Below are 18,782 nucleotides of genomic sequence, written 5' to 3'. Positions count from 1 at the left end.
GATCATCCTACTCCACACCCCCCACTCCAGTGAGGGGGCCTTGGAGCTTGCCCCCGGGGTTTTGGGAAACAGGTCATGACTCTTGACCTGTTTTCTACCCGACCACAGAATCCTACCCCTAAGCCGTAACCTCACGCTTGGCTCAGGCTGCTGCTGCTGCTGCTGCTGCTAAATCGCTTCAGTCGTGTCCTGAAGAAGCTCATTACCTCAATAAGCATGATAAAGAGACGGGGTGGGGAGAGGCCTGGGAAAGGCCAACAGTGCCCGGAAGGTACTGGGAATGGAGTCTGGGATTCCAGGCCTCCTCTCTGCTGCTGGGGCAATTTACGCAACTCCTGATCCTCAACTTCCTCTTCTCTCTGGGGAAGGTGGGGGAGGACGGATTAGCCACAGCACTATCTCTACCAACGGCTGCAAGATCAGATCAAACCCACGACTGGATGTGAAACCGTTTTGCAAACGGTAAAGTGTTGCTCATGGTGTGATGAGAACCATCGGGAGGTCACTGACATCTGCTTAAGCCACCGAAGTAGAGTCTCCTGGTTCTCTTCCTGGAGGTGACCAGAGATGGGGACACAGAGGGGCACAGAGGGGCACAGGCAGGGAAGGGGGTGGTCAGGCTGGTGCCTCCACACACGCAGGTGCTGTAACTCACAGCCCCTGCCCTGCAGACCCTGATCCACCTCCCACAGGCCCCCAACACCTGCACAGGGCCCTCCAGCCCCCTCAGAGACCCATCCCCCAGGCGGCAGCAACGGCTGGCCCCCAAGCTCCATCCTCCCATCAGCAGAAGTCACCTTCTCAGAAAAGCTCAGAGAGGACATCTAAGTGGCTGCAAAGCAACATCCTTTTTATTCTAGGCAGAATTCTTCCAGTATTTCCCAAATTGTACACCAAGAAACACTCTCCCCACCTCAGGATTTAATGACAGTTCTGAGAGTGGGACCAAGTGGGTGAGGCTCCAGAGCAGCTCTATTTTATATCTTCTTTCCAAGGTTTTGCTTGCACAAGAATTTCCATTGTTAAAATACTTTTTCTGCTCCTTCTCTTCTCTTCTGTCCTTCCTGAACCTTTAGGTCCTAAAACCATCAGCGGCAGCAGAGCAGGGCAGACTCCAGCCTAAGAATGGAGAAACATGGTGGACGAGAAGGGGTGTCACAGCAGAGTGAGGAGGGGCCCATGTAGGAGGGGCAGGTTCAGCGCCCCAGCTGGTGGGGGAGAGCATCTGTCACAGAGGGACAGCCTGGCCTTGAGTGTTGGGGGTGTCAGAGGCTAAGCAGGGTGAGGAAGGGAGGGGTCAGTCACATGGAGGGGGATGGGCCCAGGGTGGGAAATGAGAGGCCAAGCTGGATGAGGAGGGGGCCTGGCTGGGCGCCTAAGGTGATGAGGACGGGCTCTAATGGAGGGAGAGGGTAACCCTGCCTGGGAAATCAGACTGTGAAACAGGGCCCTTCAGAAAGAGGACGGACAGCCCAGATCACTACCTCTCAAGCCTCCTCTTCTGCCTGCTCAAATCTAGTCTAAAGCCAAGGAGGAACTGGGGCCCTTCCCAAATCGACAGAAGTCATCAAATATTCACTGAGCACCAGCCATGCACTGGGCAGCATGCTGGGTGCTGGGAGGGAGCCAGGATGGAGCACAACAGCCCCCGAGGGAAAGACAGCCTGGAGCCGCCATCGTAGAAGAGGAGTGATGGGAGCACGAGGGGGACTGGGGTGGGGGGCGGGGGCGGGCAGTGGGACCTCTCCCAGAACTGTCTGGGGAAGAGGCAAGTTGAGTGGTAAAGGAAGATAACTTTGTCAAGTGGGGCGACTCTAAACCTTGATTTCTCCCCCAGCCCATTCTCACCTTCCCAGGTCCATCCTATCCCCAAGGGTGAGAATCACCAAGGATCTCATTAGAGGCCTTTCTACTCTGGGCCCCCAAGGACTTCACCCTAGGCACAGGCCCCTCAGACAGACAGGGAGCTTCAGGGGCGCCACCTACTTTTGTCTGGACCCCACTTCACCTGGGGGCTTGCCTCCATGGTAAGGTCCGCCCCACCCAACCCTGCTTCTAATTCTGACGTTCAACATCTCTCATCATTGTGACATTCTGCCTGGGGTTTAATGAGTCCCTCTTGCTTGCTTTATGAAGAAAAATGCCTCACTGAAAACCTTCCCCAATACCGCTGAGGCACTGATAAAATCTGTCCCGGGAGAAGCGGACCAGGTCAGTGAGTTGGGGGCCGCACCAAATCCCTCCCTCAGGCACAGGCTCCCTTCCTAGTCCTTTTTTTTTTTTTTTTTTTTTCTTTTTCTCAAAAGCCCTAAGCTACAATCCTTCCTTTGGGGCCCCTCCGTCCTTCCCACAGCCCAGCTGAGATCTTCACTCATGCACCGCCCCCTCACCATCCGCCCCCAACACACCCACCCCTCGTACCCACCCCCTCACCTTCGCACCCGCCCAGCACAGTAGTCCTTAGCCTGACTCCCCAAAAGTCTCTTTCAGCAGAGACATGCTGGCAGGGTCCTACTCCAGGCGGTTCCTTTCAATTGGGCCTCAAGGTGGTGTCCAGCCTAGCCGGCAACGGGACTATTGAGCTCCCTATGACCTTTCTTCCTGCAAACGGCCCCCGCGGGAGAAGTCGAGGCTGGACCCCAGAAAGGACTTCCTTTGATTAAAATGTGGCAATGACGTCTTCCGTGCACCGCCTCCCTGCCGTTACCGGGAGGGGGCGCCACAGCCCGGCCCACGGGCCTTGTAATTAGAAATCGGGCTGTGTTAGCCGAGGAGCCCCGAGGGTCTGGCGGGCCCCGGCGGGCTCTGGGGCGCGCGGACCTAGAGAAAGCTGCTGCAGGAGCCAGAGCCACCTGGTCGGAGGCGACACACCCGCGCAGAGCGGCCGGGACGCGGGAAAGGGAGTGGCGACGGATTCTGCCTAGTCATCGCTTGCGAAGGCTCGCGTCACCTCTGATGTCAGGGATTCCAGGGGCTTCTTTCCAGTTCTAGGCTCCAGGAAAGAGCGTGTCAGGGCGCAGAGGTTACACAACTTCCCCCCAGGTCGCGTCGGAAGGGACCCGCAGAGCCGGGATTCAAACCCACATCGGCGGGCATGTGTCCGCCTGGGTGGTCCACAGGTGGCCCGGCTCCGCGTAGCATCCTTCCCAAACTTATACAGCACAGCCCGCGCCGGCCTTGACCTGACTTCCTTCTTTCTAGCCTCTCAAATGATCTTTCATGGTAATATATCCTTGGCAGATTTTTTTTTAAAGAGAGCCTCCTGAATTCACAAATGTTTTTAAATGAATTCAGGTCCCAAATTCCCGGAGTAGGGTGGGGAGGTAGAAGATGATGGAGAGGCTTTCAGTGTGAAAGTTAGTCAAGGGCGCGGGGGCCCTCCTGGACCTCCCGAGCTGGCGCTGCGGAGACACGAGGGCCCCCCGCGCGCCTCCGCAAGTGTCTCCTTTTGAAAAAGCACCGATCCTTATGCTCTGAGTGTTTTGAGTCCGATCCATTATGAGAAAAATCTCCTTTTGAGGATGGACATATTCAAATCCAGATGTTGTCCTCGCAGAACAAAAAGCTCCCTCCAAACTCTCTTTATGATGAAATAGTTTCTCATCCTTTGAAGGGATAACATCTCTTGATAAGTGGAATTTTTTTCCCCTAGCCAAGAACCTTCTGTTCTGAATATGTTAAAAGCCGATTTAATAGCCTGTCTCGCTTCCGTTTCTGATGCCAGGATGGCAGCAACAGGGTAAACTGTCACCTGCTGCTGGATTCAATACATTTGAGTATGGCTTCACTAAGAAAGCTGTATTTTTTTTTGTACACATCATTTATTTAGATAGATTTCTGTAAAGTCAAGACATGCATTCTAATAGGGCAAATGTAAGATGAAATACAGATTGTCAGAACAACTTCTCAAAGTGTACACTTCATTTTGCTGATTCAAAAAAGCTTGAATAACAGCTTTTCAGAAAGAAGGATGCATTATGCATGAAGCGTACACACTGATTTAAGACAGTCCCAGTTTCTGAAATATTCATTTCATAAAGTACACCTTAAAATAGGGGAAATATGGATTACATATTTGTTGACTATAATATATGTGTATATAGCCAACAAAGGGTGGTTTTATCAGTACGGCCTAGTATTTTTGCTGAAACTGGGAGCTTGAAGCAGGAATCCTTTCCTCACTCCACTTGCATACTACCAGTGGTGGGGTGCTCACTACCTCCGAACACAATCATTTTCACTGAGGGACAGTTCTGTCGGAGTTGGTTCTCAGTGCTTTGTCATCTCCACGTTCTGCCCTTGGAGCCAGGCAGGGTTACTATTGCTCCCACCTCTGCCCCTCTGAGTCTCTTCTTCAAAGTCATTATCTCCCATTCCTCACTATCCTTTGCTCTTGCTGTCCAGTCGCTAAGTCATGTCCAGCACTTTTGTGACTCCATGGACTGTAGCCCACCAGGCTCTTCTGTCCATGGGATTTCCCAGGCAAGAATATTGGGATGGGTTGCCATTTTCTTCTCCATGGGCTCTTCCCGACGCAGGGATTGAATCCATGTCTCCTGCACTCACAGGCAGACTCTTTACCACTGAGCTACCTGGCAGTTCAGTTCAGTTCAGTTCAGTCATTCAGTCGTGTCCGACTCTTTTCGACCCCATGAATTGCAGCACTCCAGGCCTCCCTGTCCATCACCAACTCCCAGAGTTCACTCAGACTCACGTCCATCGAGTCAGTGATGCCATCCAGCCATCTCATCCTCTGTCGTCCCCTTCTCCTCCTGCCCCCAATCCCTCCCAGCATCAGAGTCTTTTCCAATGAGTCAACTCTTTGTATGAAGTGGCCAAAGTGCTGGAGTTTCAGCTTTAGCATCATTCCTTCCAAAGAAATCCCAGGCTGAGCTACCTGGCAAGCCCCTCGCTATCCTTTGCCCCTCCACAAACTGGACTCTGGTCTCTCCTGTACCCTCAAAAATACAGCAACCAGAACTGAACCCTACCTTCCAGTTGTCATCTCTCTCATCCTCAATCTATACCACCAGAGATGCTGCCTGAAGTCACATTAGATTGGGGGCAGCCATCTTAACATGGGATTGTTCTGAAACTTCAGCCAAAACCTTTTCTTGCAAAATCTTTTCATTTTACATCCACCCCTATTCCGTTTTACTTCAGGGGATTTAGTCTATCCTTTCACCTGCTTTACGTGCTTTTGAACCCTGCTGCTGCTGCTGCTGTCGCTTCATTTGTGTCCGACTCTGTGCGACCCCATACACGGCAGCCCACCAGGGTCCCCCATCCCTGGGATTCTCCAGGCAAGAACACTGGAGTGGGTTGCCATTTCCTTCTCCAATGCATGCGAGTGAAAAGTGAAAGTGAAGTCACTCAGTCGTGTCCGACTCTTCGCGACGCCATGGACTGCAGCCCACCAGGCTCCTCCGTCCATGGGATTTTCCAGACAAGAGTACTGAAGTGGGGTGCCATTGCCTTCTCCGTTTGAACCCTAGTATGAGTCATTTAAAATACCAGCCACTGGAACTTCTTTGGTGATCCAGTGGCTAAGACTGCACTCCCAATACAGGGGGTCCACTTTCTATCTCTGTCAGGGAACTGGATCCCATGTGCCACAACTAAGATCCAGTGCAGTCAAACAAATAAATGTTAAAAAAAAAAAAAAAAAAAAAAAACAGCTCCCGGACCTAGTTTTAAGTCATTTGCAAATCGAATAAGCATGCTTTCTGCACCATCACCCCCACTGCTTACAGAATGCTGCATGGTGACCTCACCCAGCCAGCCAGTGGCTGGCTCTGGGACTCAGTTGCCTCGTCTACTAATGACAAGTGAAGAGGCGATCTCTAGCACTAGAGTCCGTGTACAGTGTGGGAGATGCTGTGCCAAGCCTTTCACCTTAATTAACCTCGATGTTGATGACTCACCAATTCTGTGAGGGAAACATTATCATCCTCCCCATTCTGCAGATGAGAAAAACAAGGCTTTTCCAGATTTGAACCTGGTTCTGTCTGGGACCCAGTCCAGTGCTTTCAGCCCCAATGGTTCATTGCTTCTTCAGAGAGATGCATCTTTGATATGGTGCAGAATAGAGCCATTTCGGCCCCAACAGCAGTCCTCTTATATGTTATTAAACAGCACTCCTAGGGCACCCCTCCAAGATCCCCACATCCCGTGCATGGATCAGAAGCAATATAGAGTTGAAAGTTGAAGGGGAATTCAGCAAGGAATAACAGATGCTTCAGTTAGGACATGTGTGTGTCTATGAGTCTGTAAAGGTGTCTGTGGAGGTGTCTGTGTGGATACTGATGATCAAAGACAAATGATGGTTACAGAAAAATAGGCCCCTGCCCCCCCTCTTTCAATATGCCTTCAGAGTGAGGTGGAGTAAAAGCTTCAAGAATGACTGAAATGAAGGTGTTTGCCAGCTTGGTGGAATTGGGATGCTTGGCGTCAGAACTTCAGGCAGGTTTTTGTAAGTAAATAAAGCAATGCTTCTTACACACCTGAGTTAGTCTGGGAGTCAGGCCCACCATGCCCCAGAACCAGAGCCACATGGCCTCATTCCATATTCCCAGCCCTTGAAAAAGATGCTATTTTCAGAGGTCTGCTGTGAAGCTAAAAGGTTTTAACCTGTAAGTGAGAGGTTCCCCCCAGAACCTACAGGGACAGTGCTTCAGTTCACATTTGTAGTTTTTAGGAGGTGCCCCTGCCTAAACTGCAGGAACTTCAGGCCCTACCAAACCTTCTCTTTTTGCTTTCCCCATTTTGTAGATGAAGAAAAATGTGGCACAGAGATGTCAAGCAAGTTACCCAAGGTGTCAGGGCCGGAAGTCAGTGCAGTGAGTCAGGATTTAAACTCTCAACCCCCTCAGATGAATCAACGAGGGCTTGAGTTTTCCCAGGGGATTCATGTCTTTAAACGCAATACTAGCTTCTGTTTCAATCTTTGTATTTTAATCAGCTAAGGAATAGTTTGTAGGGACTTCCATGGTGACTCAGGGGCTAAGACATCATGCTTCTAATGCAGGGGTCCAGGTTCAACCTCTGGTCAGGGAACTAGATCCTGCATGCCGAAACTAAGGCGAGGTGCAGCCAAATAAACATTAAAAGAAAGAAAGAAACAGTTTGTATTGTTTAAAGGGAATGGCTTGAGAGACAAGAGGGCTTGTCAAATAGTGATTTGCAGTTATTCAGTCCTCTTATCACTTGGCTGAACACAGACAGCTCCTCATGTAGCTTTGCCTATGAAACGATTTTAAATTGTTTTTATTACAATAAAAAATTTATAGACTATACCCATGAGAGAAATCACTGTTTAAAGACAAAAATCCTAAAAAACAAAATTTGATACTGAAATAGAAATACAAGTTAATACGGGAAAAATATTAATGAAAATATTTCTGTGACCAGTCGTTAACATTCCAAGCTCCCAATGCAGGGAGCATGGGTTCCCTGGCCAGGGAACTAGATCCCACATGCCTGCAACTAAAGATCTCGCATGCCACAACTAAAGACCTTGGCATAAAAGATAAATAAATGAAAAAGAAAATATTTCTGCAAATTCCTCTTATGTACACAATGCTCACATCTGATCACAATTCTCGTCTGTTATTTGATAAATACTGTTGGGACCACTAAGTATCCATCATGATAACTAAATTGGGCCCCTACCTTACACCTGCACCAAAACTAATTCCAAAACATTTTTTTTAAACTATATATGTGGGAATTTCCTGGCAGTCTAGTGGGTAGAACTACACACTTCTTCTGATGGAGGTCCAATTTTGATCTCTGGTTAGGAAAATAAGATCCTGCAAGATGCACCACTTGGCTAAAATAAATTTAAAAAAATAAAAATTTTAAATAAAAGTATATATATATATAATTGTGTTACAAAAATGGGCAAATTTGTGTCATAATCCTAGAGTGGAAAAGGCCTTCTTAGGTCTCACAGAAAACCCCTAAACCATAAAAGAAAATGATCTGTTTCTCTACATAAAATTGAAAAAGTTTTCCTGAATTAAGGAGAAAAGAGCCACATATACAAAGTCAAATGACAACTGACTAATAGGAAAGGAAAATATTTGAAATCTATTACAAAGAGCTAATTTTCCTTATCTATAAAGCGCTCCTTCGAATCAATAAGGATAAAAGACCAATAATTCAAGAGAAAAATGGGCAAAGGATGTAAACGACTGGCCACCCCTCAAAGTGCAAATCCGCCTTAAATGTAAGAAAAGAGAACCTTTGTCTTCACTTACAAATAAGTGAAACACAAGGAGGTAAACTATTTTGCATCTACTCGGCTAGCAAAGATCAAATGTCTGGTGACCACGGTGGGGCAAGGATATGGTGACACGGGCCATTTTCATCATTGCCGGCGGGAGGGTAATGGTACAGTATATATGAAGAGCAACTTAGCAATATTTCTCTAAAGGTCAGTGCTCACACACCCTTTGTTATGGGCTGAATTGTGTCCCCCACACCATATTTACATGCTGAAGTCCTAATCCTCAGTACCTCAGAATATGACACTATTTGGAAATTGGGACACTACAGATGGAATTAAGATGAGATCATACCAGGTGGAGGAGGCTTCTCATCCAATATGACTGTTGCTGCTGCTGCTGCTAAGTCACTTCAGTCGTGTCCGACTCTGTATGACCCCATAGATGGCAGCCCACCAGGCTTCCCCGTCCCTGGGATTCTCCAGGCAAGAACACTGGAGTGGGTTGCCATTTCCTTCTCCAATGCAGGAAAGTGAAAAGTAAAAGTGAAGTCGCTCAGTCGCTCTTCGCGACCCCATGCACTGCAGCCTACCAGGCTCCTCCGTCCATGGGATTTTCCAGGCAAGAATACGGAGTGGGGTGTAAAAAGGAGAGATTTGGACACAGACATGCGCACACAAGAAGAATGCCATGTGAACATCAAGGCAGAAATGAGGTGATGCAGCTACAAGCCAAGGGACACCAAAAAGTGTCAGCAAACCACCAGGAACCACAGGAGAGACCTGGAACAGACGTTCCCCGACAGCTCTCAGAAGGAGTCACCCCGCCCCTACCTGATCTCAAACATCCTGCCTCCCGAACTGTGAAATAATATATTTCTCCTGCTTAACTACTCAGTTTGTAGTACTTTGTTACAGGAGCCTAGCAAACTAAAGCACTCATTTTATTATTTTATTTTCTCTACTTATTTTTGGCTCCCCTGGGTCTTCGTTGCTGTGTGCGGGCTTTCTCTAGTTGCGGAAAGTGGAGGCTGCACTCGAGTTTCAGCGCTCCAGCTTCTCATTGCGGTGGCTTCTCTTCTTGTGGAGCACAGTTCTCGGGCAGGCGGGCTTCGGTAGTTGCGTCTCTTGGGCTTAGTTGTCCTGAGGCATTTGGGAGCTTCCCAGTGAAAGTGAAAATGAAGTTGTTCAGTCATGTCAGACTCTTTGTGACCCATGGACTGTAGCCTACCAGGCTCCACCGTCCATAGCATTTTCCAGGCAAGAGGACTGGAGTGGGTTGCCATTTCCTTCTCCGGGAGATCTTCCCGACCCAGGGATCGAACCCAGGTCTCCCTCATTGCAGGCGGGCGCTTTACCGTCTGAACTACCAGGTAGTTGGGAGCTTCTCAGACCAGAGGTCAAGCCCGTGTACCCGGCACTCGCAGGCAGATTCTTACCCACTGGGCCACCAGGGAAGTCCCTAAGACATTCTTTGACCCAGTCAGATGAATTCATCCTGCTTTGTATTTGCACAGTTGCAAAGTGATGAGCAGATGACGGTCTACCTGCAGTGCTGTTTGTATAGCTAAAGGTCAGAAACAACCTAAATGTCTATCAGTCACATATAGTCAAATAAAGGACGGCACATTCTTACAATGGAAGATTCTTCAGCTGAAAATTTTTTAGTAATGAGGCGGCATAACACATATTGATTGGAATTATCTCAAAGGTCTATTAGGAAGTAAAAAAAAAAAAAACAAGGTGCAGTTGGTTATAGAGAGGGCCTCCTCTGTATAAAAATAAAGAGAAAGTAGGTGTGTGAGCAAATATATGCTTGTAGTTGCACAGATTCTATCTGGAAAGATACATAAGGAATTGCTACCTTCAGTTGTTCCTAGAGAATGGAATCACTTTAAGGACCATGGAAAGGAGATTTGGGTTCTACTCAAAACACGCCTGTACCAGGACTTCCCTGGTGGTCCAGCGGCAAAGACTCCAAGCTCCCAATGCAGGGGGGAACGGTTTGATCCCTGGCTGGGGAACTAGGTCCCACATGCTGCAATGAAAGATCCCACATGAGCAACGAGAGACTCTGCATGCCATAACTAAGACCCAGCACAATCAAAATAAATAGATAAACATGTTATTTTAAAAAAGTAAATGTCTCATTTAAAAAAAGCACACCTGTACGTTTTGAATCTTTTACACTGTTTGTGTAACACCTGTTCAAACAAACAAACAAAATAATCTATGTACAACATCAAGATTCCTCTAGTACTTCAAAAACCACAGGAAAAAGAGAAAATATAGCCATTTTAGCTTTTCATCTTTCAAAATAACAGCTATTCATACCTGAAATGGTTTATTTGAGGAGATGATATCTTCTCTCTTATCTCTTCATTTGGAAACAAGGCATAAAATGTGTTTTGAAAATAACCAAATAGATCATAAAAAATGAAGCACAAGATGCAAAAATTCGAAACTCCTCTGTATTGAAAATAAATATATTTTTTAATTCATAGCCATGTAGTTAAATTTCAATATATAATGACAATTTCAGCATACATTCAGTCTCCAAACCAAGGCTAACAAGATATTTTCATTTGTCTGTAAATCTCAATTTTTCCCCATAAAATTAATTTAAATTCTATTAAACTGTTGGCATCATTTATTAAATAGGAAAAGATCCAAAGTAGCCTTTAAAATAACAAATCTTGTTAAATATAAACTTTCTAATACAATCTTTGGAATCAGATTGATCTAAAATAATTTTTCTCAAAATATCTTTTCATCTTGCAGAAAAATGAAATTATCTTCTTTATTCAAAAAAGGGTTTGCGAGGTCACTGATCACTATGAAAACAATCTGAGTGTTCAAAAATGTTGAGAAGTGTAACCTGGGCTCATTGTGTATGGTTGTGTAAGCTGCGAACTGTACAACGCCAGGGGGCGCCACTCAGATCATAATTCAAACTGTGGAGTGCGCTGCCTGTGCAACTGGGCATATCAATCCTGTGGCTACTGAAAATGATGGGGACCATGGAAGGCTTCTGAGGAAGGAATTGTAGGTGTCAGAGCTGCGGTCACATAGACTGGGAGGCCAGAAACTCATGCATGCAACCTCGCATCTCTCCAGACTAGCCTCCCCTTTGGAAGCTCTGGCAACAGAAATAACCGAAGTCTTCTCTGAGCCTCAGAGGCTTGGTTTTCCTAAGGTTGGGCGGGGAGGACCATCTGCCTGGGTTGAGAATCACCTCCTTCAAATATACAACTCAAAGTCCTCTTTAATCACTTTGCAGCTTAGAAGTAAGGCCAGAAGAAGGGGCCCCTCCATGCCTTCATTTTACTCCTACCCTAAAGGAGGCAGAGGTGACTAGCACAAGGGGACAGGTGGAAGCAGCTGAACCTGAGTGACATTCAGGACATTTGGCTTCTGGGACTAGTTCTACCCCTGCCTTTCTGTGTGATCTTGGCAAATCTTTAAGCTTCTGGGCTTCTGCCTCCTTATTTACAAAATGAAGAGGATTGCTGCCATTCTTTCTCTGCCTTTTGGAAAAACAGAAAAAAAGGAAAAACATAAAGTCATGATTTCACAGGAAATGCACAGAAATTCAAGCATTCCAATTATTATCATTAAACATCAAGAATGAGGCTGGAGGCTCTACCGAGCAGCTATAAAACCTCAAGCAAATCTCATGACCTCCCTGGGCCTTCATTTTACCATGTGCCAAGGAATCAACCCTGAATATTCACTGGAAGGACTGATGCTGAAGCTGAAGTTCCAACACTTTGGCCACCTGACTCAAAGGGCCGACTCATTGGAAAAGACCCTGATGGTGGGAAAGACTGATGGTAAGATGACAAGGGGATAACCAAGGATGAGATGGTTGGATGGCATCACTGATTCAATAGACATGAGTTTGAGCAAACTCCAGGAGATGGTGAAGGACAGGGAAGCCTGGCACACGTGCCGCAGTTCATGGGGTCACAAAGAGTCAGACACAACTGAACGACTGAACAACAAATGGCAGAGCTTGAATTAGATCAGCAGTTTGCTGACCTTTTCACCACTGTTTTATTATTTCCAAACCACCCCCACAGACCTCATACTTTGTAAGATTTTATCCCCTAAGCTGTATTTGAAGTGAAGTGAGTCACACAGTCCTGTCCAACTCTTTGCAATCCCATGGACTATACAGTCCATGGATGGAATACTGGAGTGGATAGCCTTTCCCTTCTCCAGGGGATCTTCCCAACCCAGGGATCGAACCCAGGTCTCCCGCATTGCAGGTGGATTCTTTACCAGCTGAGCCACAAGGAAAGCCCAAGAATACTGGAGTGGGTAGCCTATTCATTCTCCAGCAGATCTTCCCGACTCAAGAATCGAACCGAGGTCTCCTGCATTCCAGGCAGATTCTTTGCCAACTGAGCTATCAGGGAAATCCCAAGCTGTATTTAGATAATTATTACACACTTAAGAGCTATTAGGCAATTATTGTTACCATCATAAAGGATATTTTTGGTTGTGATTGACAGAATTTATGGACTTACACAGATAAAAAGTCTAGAACTTGAAATAGCTTCCGGCAAGGCTTGATCCAGCAGCTATTACTAAGAACCAATGTTCTTGCAGTCTCTTGTCTCTGCCTCCTCTGAAGTGTCACAAGTTGGCTTCCAGAAACTCTTGGGACTACTTGCTTTTATCATGTGTGACTGGTAAGAAATAGAGAGCTTGCTGCCCAGTTAACACGAAGAAAAGACACAGGATTGAGACTCATTATCCTGTCAAATTGGCCTGATTTGGGTCACGTAACCTTTCCTGACCAATTACCATAGTCTGGAGGATAAGATATATTGATTTGCTTAAGCCAGTTAGGACCTGCTGATGGAATGGGGCCTTTTGTTTTTTTGTTTTTAATCATTTTTTATTAAGCTTTTTATTTTGTTTTGGAGTATGGTCAATTAACAATGTTGTGATAGTTTTAGGTGGACAGCAAAAGGATTCAGCCACACATGTACATGTCTCCATTCTCTCCCAAACTCTCCTCCCATCTAGGCTGCCACATAACATTGATCAGAGTTTGCTGTGTTATATAGTAGGTCTTTGTTAGTTATCTGGAATGGGGTCATTTCTAACCAGATCACATGGCTGGGAAATTCCCAGCACTATTAGGAAGGGGGAATTGGGCAAAGTGTGCTGGAGAGACATCAGCCAGTTTCCTGTGGCATGTTTATAAACCAGCGATATCTCAAACAGCCCATCAGAACCTCTGACCAGCATGTGACCTGCACATTAGTGACCTCCAGGGCCTTATGAACTGGTCTCAATGACAACCCCATAAGTGGGTGCCCACACTGGCCACGTGAACAGACGTCAACCTAGCTGTGGTTAGACCTGGCCCAAATGCAAATTCATCTCTGAAACTTCTTGTTCTCTACTCCCACCCAGACCTTCAGAGATGGCTCAGCTGGAGGCCCAGGTGAACCCCGGACTCCCCAGTTCCCAGTCTATGCCTGCTCTTTTCAGACACAAGGGGACATCCGTGACCTGGACTTGACAAAGAGGATGAAACAGTGATGCCCACAGCAAAACATGCCCGGAAGTACCCCGGTTGCCTGGCTCACTGACTCACCCCAGGTTTACCAACATCTGTGCCAGGACCTGTCCCAGGGACCTGTCAGTGGGGTGGGAGGCAGTGGCGCCCCAGAGTATTACAGTTTGGTGTACAAACCCAGCGAGGTGGACAGCAAAGGACAGGAACAGGCCCTCCCAAGCCCGGGCCTCAGGGCATGAATGTCCACCCAGCAGGGTAAGCACCAGGACCCCTCAGCCTAGCCCGGACTCTCCTAGCCTGAGGGAAGCTAGCTCTGGTAGCTTCAAGGATACCACCAAGGTTGTGCCCCCCAGGAAAGACTGGGGAGGGTTCAACCACAGGACTGGAGACCCAAGCCTCTGCACACTGTCGGGGCCTTACAGGATTCTCTCTGGCCCCTTCCCTGCAGTGGCTCTGTTGTCAGGGAGGAGTGGGCAGTGGGGAAGGGGGACAAGCCAGATCACGCTTTTTGCCCACCTTCAGCTCGGTCTCTTTCTGGAACTTCAAAACCAGGGGGGATTCACTGGTTAAGGGAGCACATGATGAGGCCAAAGGGGTCCCCTGCAACAGCTCTCTCCAACAGACACCTGAACAAGACCACTCCTTTGAACAAGACATTACCCTTATCGGGTCCTTAAGTAAGTCACCAGTACTTCTGAGCACCTGTATAGGTCTGACCTCCATTGTGTCTGGCAAAGGGGCCCAGGGATGCCTGGAATGGAGAAAGCCTGGCTAGTGCCTGTCTCAGCTTTGCCGAAATTAACCTGCCATGTGGCCAGATGCAAATCTCTTTCCTGCTTTGTCTTTCCATCTATAAAACCAAGATTCTGGGCTAACCAGTCTCTTTGGGGCTTTCCAGCTCTAACAGTCCAGAATGTGAGCATTCAAGGTTCAGAAAAGAGGGAGCAGGGGTGGCTGAAGTGGAGGAAGAGGGGTGGCAGGGGAACGGTCTGGCCAGGGCCTCATGGACTTTGGAGGCTATCTCCAAATGATAATACTCAATCACAGGAGAGATAGACAGACAGACAGACACCAACAGAAGTGAACAAAGCCTTCTGAACTTCTTACCAAAACAGACCACCTACAGTACCCATGAAATTAGGGTTTTTTTTTTTAATAAATTTTTAATTTCAGATTTAATTTTCAATTTACAGAAGAACTGCAAAGATAGTACACAGAGTTCCCTCATCTCACACCACTGTGGTACATTTGTCAAAGCCAGAAAAAAAAAACAACATCAGTACATCTCTAAAATCCAGACCCTGGGACTTCCCTTGTGGTCCAGTGGTTGACACTCCGCACTTCCAGTGCAAGGGCTATGAGTTCAATCCCTAGTCAGGAAAATGAGATGCTGCATGCCATGTGGTACAGCCAAAACAAAAATGTCCAGACCTTATTTGGATTTTACCAGCTTCTCCATTAATGCACTCCTTGTTCCAGGATCCAACCAGGAGCCATACTGCATCCATCTGGTGTGTCTCCTTGTATTCTCTGGTCTGTGCCTGTTTCTGTCTCTCCGTGCTTTTTGAGATCTTTTTCAGTTTTGAGGAGTCCTGGTCAAGTATTTTGCATAATGTTCTTCAATCAGTGTTTGAGGACTTCCTTGGTGGTACACTGGTTAAGAATCTGCCTGCCAGTGCAGGAGACGTAAGAGACACAGGTTCAATCCCTGGATTGGGAAGATCCCCTGGAGAAGGGCATGACAACCCACTCCAGTATTCTTGCTTGGAGAATCTCATGGACAGAGGAGCCTGGCAGGCTACAGTCCATAGAGTTGCCAAGAGTGGGACATGACTGAAGCAACTGAGCTCGCACGCACCTCATCACGTACTGATGGGGGCACATGATAGGGTAGTAACTTCGATCACTCGGTCAAGGTGGTATCTTGCCAGGTGTCTCCACTGTAAACTTACTATTGTTTCCTTTCCCTGCTCTATTATTTAGAAGTCACTAAGTCCAGTGTGGGGCTTCCCAGGTGGAGCTAGTGGTAAAGAACCCTCCTGTCAATGCAGGAGACATAAGAGATGCAGGTTGGATCCCTGCGTTGGGAAAATTCCCTGGAGGAGGGCATGACAACCCACTCCAGTATTCTAGCCTGGAGAATCCCTTGGACAGAGGAACCCAGTGGGCTACAGTCCATAGGGTCGCCAAGAGTCAGACATGACTGAAGCGACTTAGCACACACGCGTGCAAGCCCAGTGTACATTCAAGCGAAGAGGAAGGGATAATTAACCTGGAGGAGTGAGAACCTCCGCATGTTATTTGGAAGATTTGTCTCTCCTCCTCCAGCTAGTTATTTATCCAATAATTTATTTCTATCAGTGCCAACTCAGGGATATGGATTTTTATACTCTGGGTTACAACCAAACACTCAGTTACCCATTTTATTGCTCTAATTGTTGCAGCTTTGGCCATTGGGAGCTTCAGGCTCCTGAGGCCCTGTGACACACCCCTATCCTTTTGAGTTTGGACCACTTCCTAACTCTGGCACCACAGGACGCTCCAAGCTCACTTTTTTCCCTGTCCCAGCCCAAAAATCAGCCATTTCTCCAAGGAAATAATACATTTTTAAAAACAAATCCTCTAAATGTCTTGTCAGTAGTTCAAATACATTGCACTGAATTTGAATAGGTGATGAAAGAGTTAATTTGCTCAATTAAATGTTAAAACATACTTCAATTTTTATAGCTGTAGTGTGACAAGTCTTTTTAAAGTATATTAGGAGCCTCAAAACACTGGCCCTTTCTGCATTTCCAGGAGGCCCTGTGGAACTGAACCTCTGCAGCCCATGGCCAAGGCTTGGGGGCAGCCTGCCCACCCTTCCTACAGCAGTGATCTAGCAGTGATCTAGCTCTGTGTCATTCCCAGACTGAGCTGCCCGGTGAGCTTCCAAGAAAAAAAAAAAAAAAATTTTGGTCCAGTCTCTCTTCTTCATCTCAGATGGGCTCAGTTGCTCAGTCGTGTCCGACTCCTTGTGACCTCATGGACTGTAGCCCACCAGGCTCCTCTGTCCGTGGGATTTCCCTGGCAAGAATATTGGAGTGGGTTGCCATTTCCTCCTTCAGGGGATCTTCCCAAACCAGGGACCCGAACCTCAGACTCCTGTGTCTCCCGCATTGCAAGCAGGTTCTTTACATGCTGAGCCATTGTGGGGGAAAGTTTCCAAAGGCCAAGGTAATTCCTGGGACCTTTCCCTCTCCAGCCTCTCCTTGTCCCCCACCCACGGGTGACCAGTCCTGAACCTCTGCAGACCCCACCCAGGCTGGCCAGGTGGCAGGAGAGCAGGAAGGCTCCAGGAAGGAAGTTGGCAAGACAGGTGTGCAAAGAATGGTTGGGGGAGGGAGAAAGGCTGGGCACATTAGATCCAGAGGGCTCCTGGGGATTGAGGCCATTCCAGCTACAATTGGAGCAGGGTTTCCCCAGGAGCAGTCCTGGGTTCTGCAGAACAGATTCAGCTTCTTGGGAAAGAGCTGCCTTCATGAGCCGGAAGAGAGCGAGACTGCGGCTCACTCTGGGAGGACACAGAGCTGCGTGACTCATCGCCGCCCAGTGCTGCCGGCTCCCTCTGGCACAGTGCTGAGGAGCACGGGGCCTGGGAGTACAGGCGGAGTCCCATCTCAGTCCTGCACCCGGAAGGCGGTCCTTGGCCGGCGATTGCAATCCAACACGTAGGGACACAGGCAGGGTGCTGTGGGGGCACCGAGGAGGAAGCAACTCAGCACCAAAGGAGTCTGGGCAGGCCTCACAGAGGAGGTGACATCATCAAAAAGAGGAATTGAATTGGTCAGGCAGCAGCAGGGAGGGGAGAAGGGGAGGGCACTCCTGGCCGAGATAGGAGATGCAAAGGCACGGAAGTGTCTGCACAGCGTTGGCACAGTGCCCACCACCCAGTGAGTACTCCATAAATGCCAAGCATTATCGCTGTGGTTGGCTTATCTTCATTATGGTTATTAACCTGGACTCATTACTTAATATTTTTACTACCATAAAGGAGTTACTACAATGAATAAATGTCTAACTATACTGCACTTTTCCCTGAACTTTTCTCAACTATAAAAGGGGCTGTTGTGAAGATCAGGTCTATAGCACACACAGCACTGGGCAGGAGTGGTGGTGAGCAACATCGGAGGCGGCTTCATTTTCTCCCTCTCCTGGAGGCCAGCCCCTGGGGTTGCTGTGCCTGGGAGGCACAGAAGAAGAGGTATTTGGGGGGTTTTAAAGATGACCAGTCAACAAAGTAGGGACTTGGCTAGGTGGAGTCATTGGGGGTTTCAAAAGTGACAAAGGTGGCTGGAATAGGAGCTCCTGGCCCTGGATGCAAGTCTTTCCAGCTGGGACAAGGCAGGTTGTACCTGCCTTTCTATTCTGACAAGGTCCTGATTTCAGAAAAAAACTGTACCTGGCCCTGGGTGGGGCCCCAGTTCTGCGTGTACCAGTTCCAGTCACGCTGTACCTGTTGAGTGTTCCTGATTCTCAATGTGAAAAGTTACTTGCCTGGCTGTACCCTGTCTTGATAACTATGGCTCTGCCTCCAACCGTGTGTGAACCAAACTGTATACCCAATTCACTCGATCGTCCCGGACTGTGTGTGAACCAAACTGTATACCCAATTCACTCGATCGTCCCGGACTGTACCTTCTGCACACTTAGACGCGGACCTGGTACTGTGTAGCCGTACACTTGGTCCGCCGGTGACTGACTCGATGTGCGTACCTGCTTTAGCCTGGGCTTACCTCCCGCCTTGCGAGCCGTGCACTCCTGCCCTGCAGATCTCCCCACCGCCAGGGCCCAGAGGTTCAGAGGAAGGGGCTGCTGCCCGCGCCCCCTACCCCCATTCCAGGCCGGGCCGGCTACTCTGGGGCAGCGGGGGCGGGGCCGGAGGCCAGGACGGGGCGGGGCCGGAGGCCAGGACGGGGCGGGGCGGCGCGGCGCGGGGGCGGAGCAGGAAGGGGCGGTGGCCGCTCCGCCCCTCGCCGCCCG

At 48.2% G+C, this 18,782-nt stretch overlaps 1 long non-coding RNA gene across 1 annotated transcript; it reads right to left on the bottom strand.

Annotated features, from left to right (window-relative positions):
• Positions 1–338: 338 nt before the first annotated feature.
• LOC112585720 lies at positions 339–3,001 on the bottom strand. The gene is made up of 2 exons (XR_003110263.3): positions 2,434–3,001; positions 339–1,119 (listed from the first exon to the last, which is right to left on the bottom strand). It is a non-coding gene; the product is annotated as an uncharacterized LOC112585720 (long non-coding RNA).
• Positions 3,002–18,782: the final 15,781 nt, after the last annotated feature.

Source organism: Bubalus bubalis, chromosome 6 (assembly GCF_019923935.1).
Source record: "Bubalus bubalis isolate 160015118507 breed Murrah chromosome 6, NDDB_SH_1, whole genome shotgun sequence".
Classification (NCBI taxonomy): domain Eukaryota; kingdom Metazoa; phylum Chordata; class Mammalia; order Artiodactyla; family Bovidae; genus Bubalus; species Bubalus bubalis.
The sequence above is the reverse complement of the archived record's forward strand: the minus strand, read 5'-3'. Positions and strand labels throughout refer to the sequence as shown.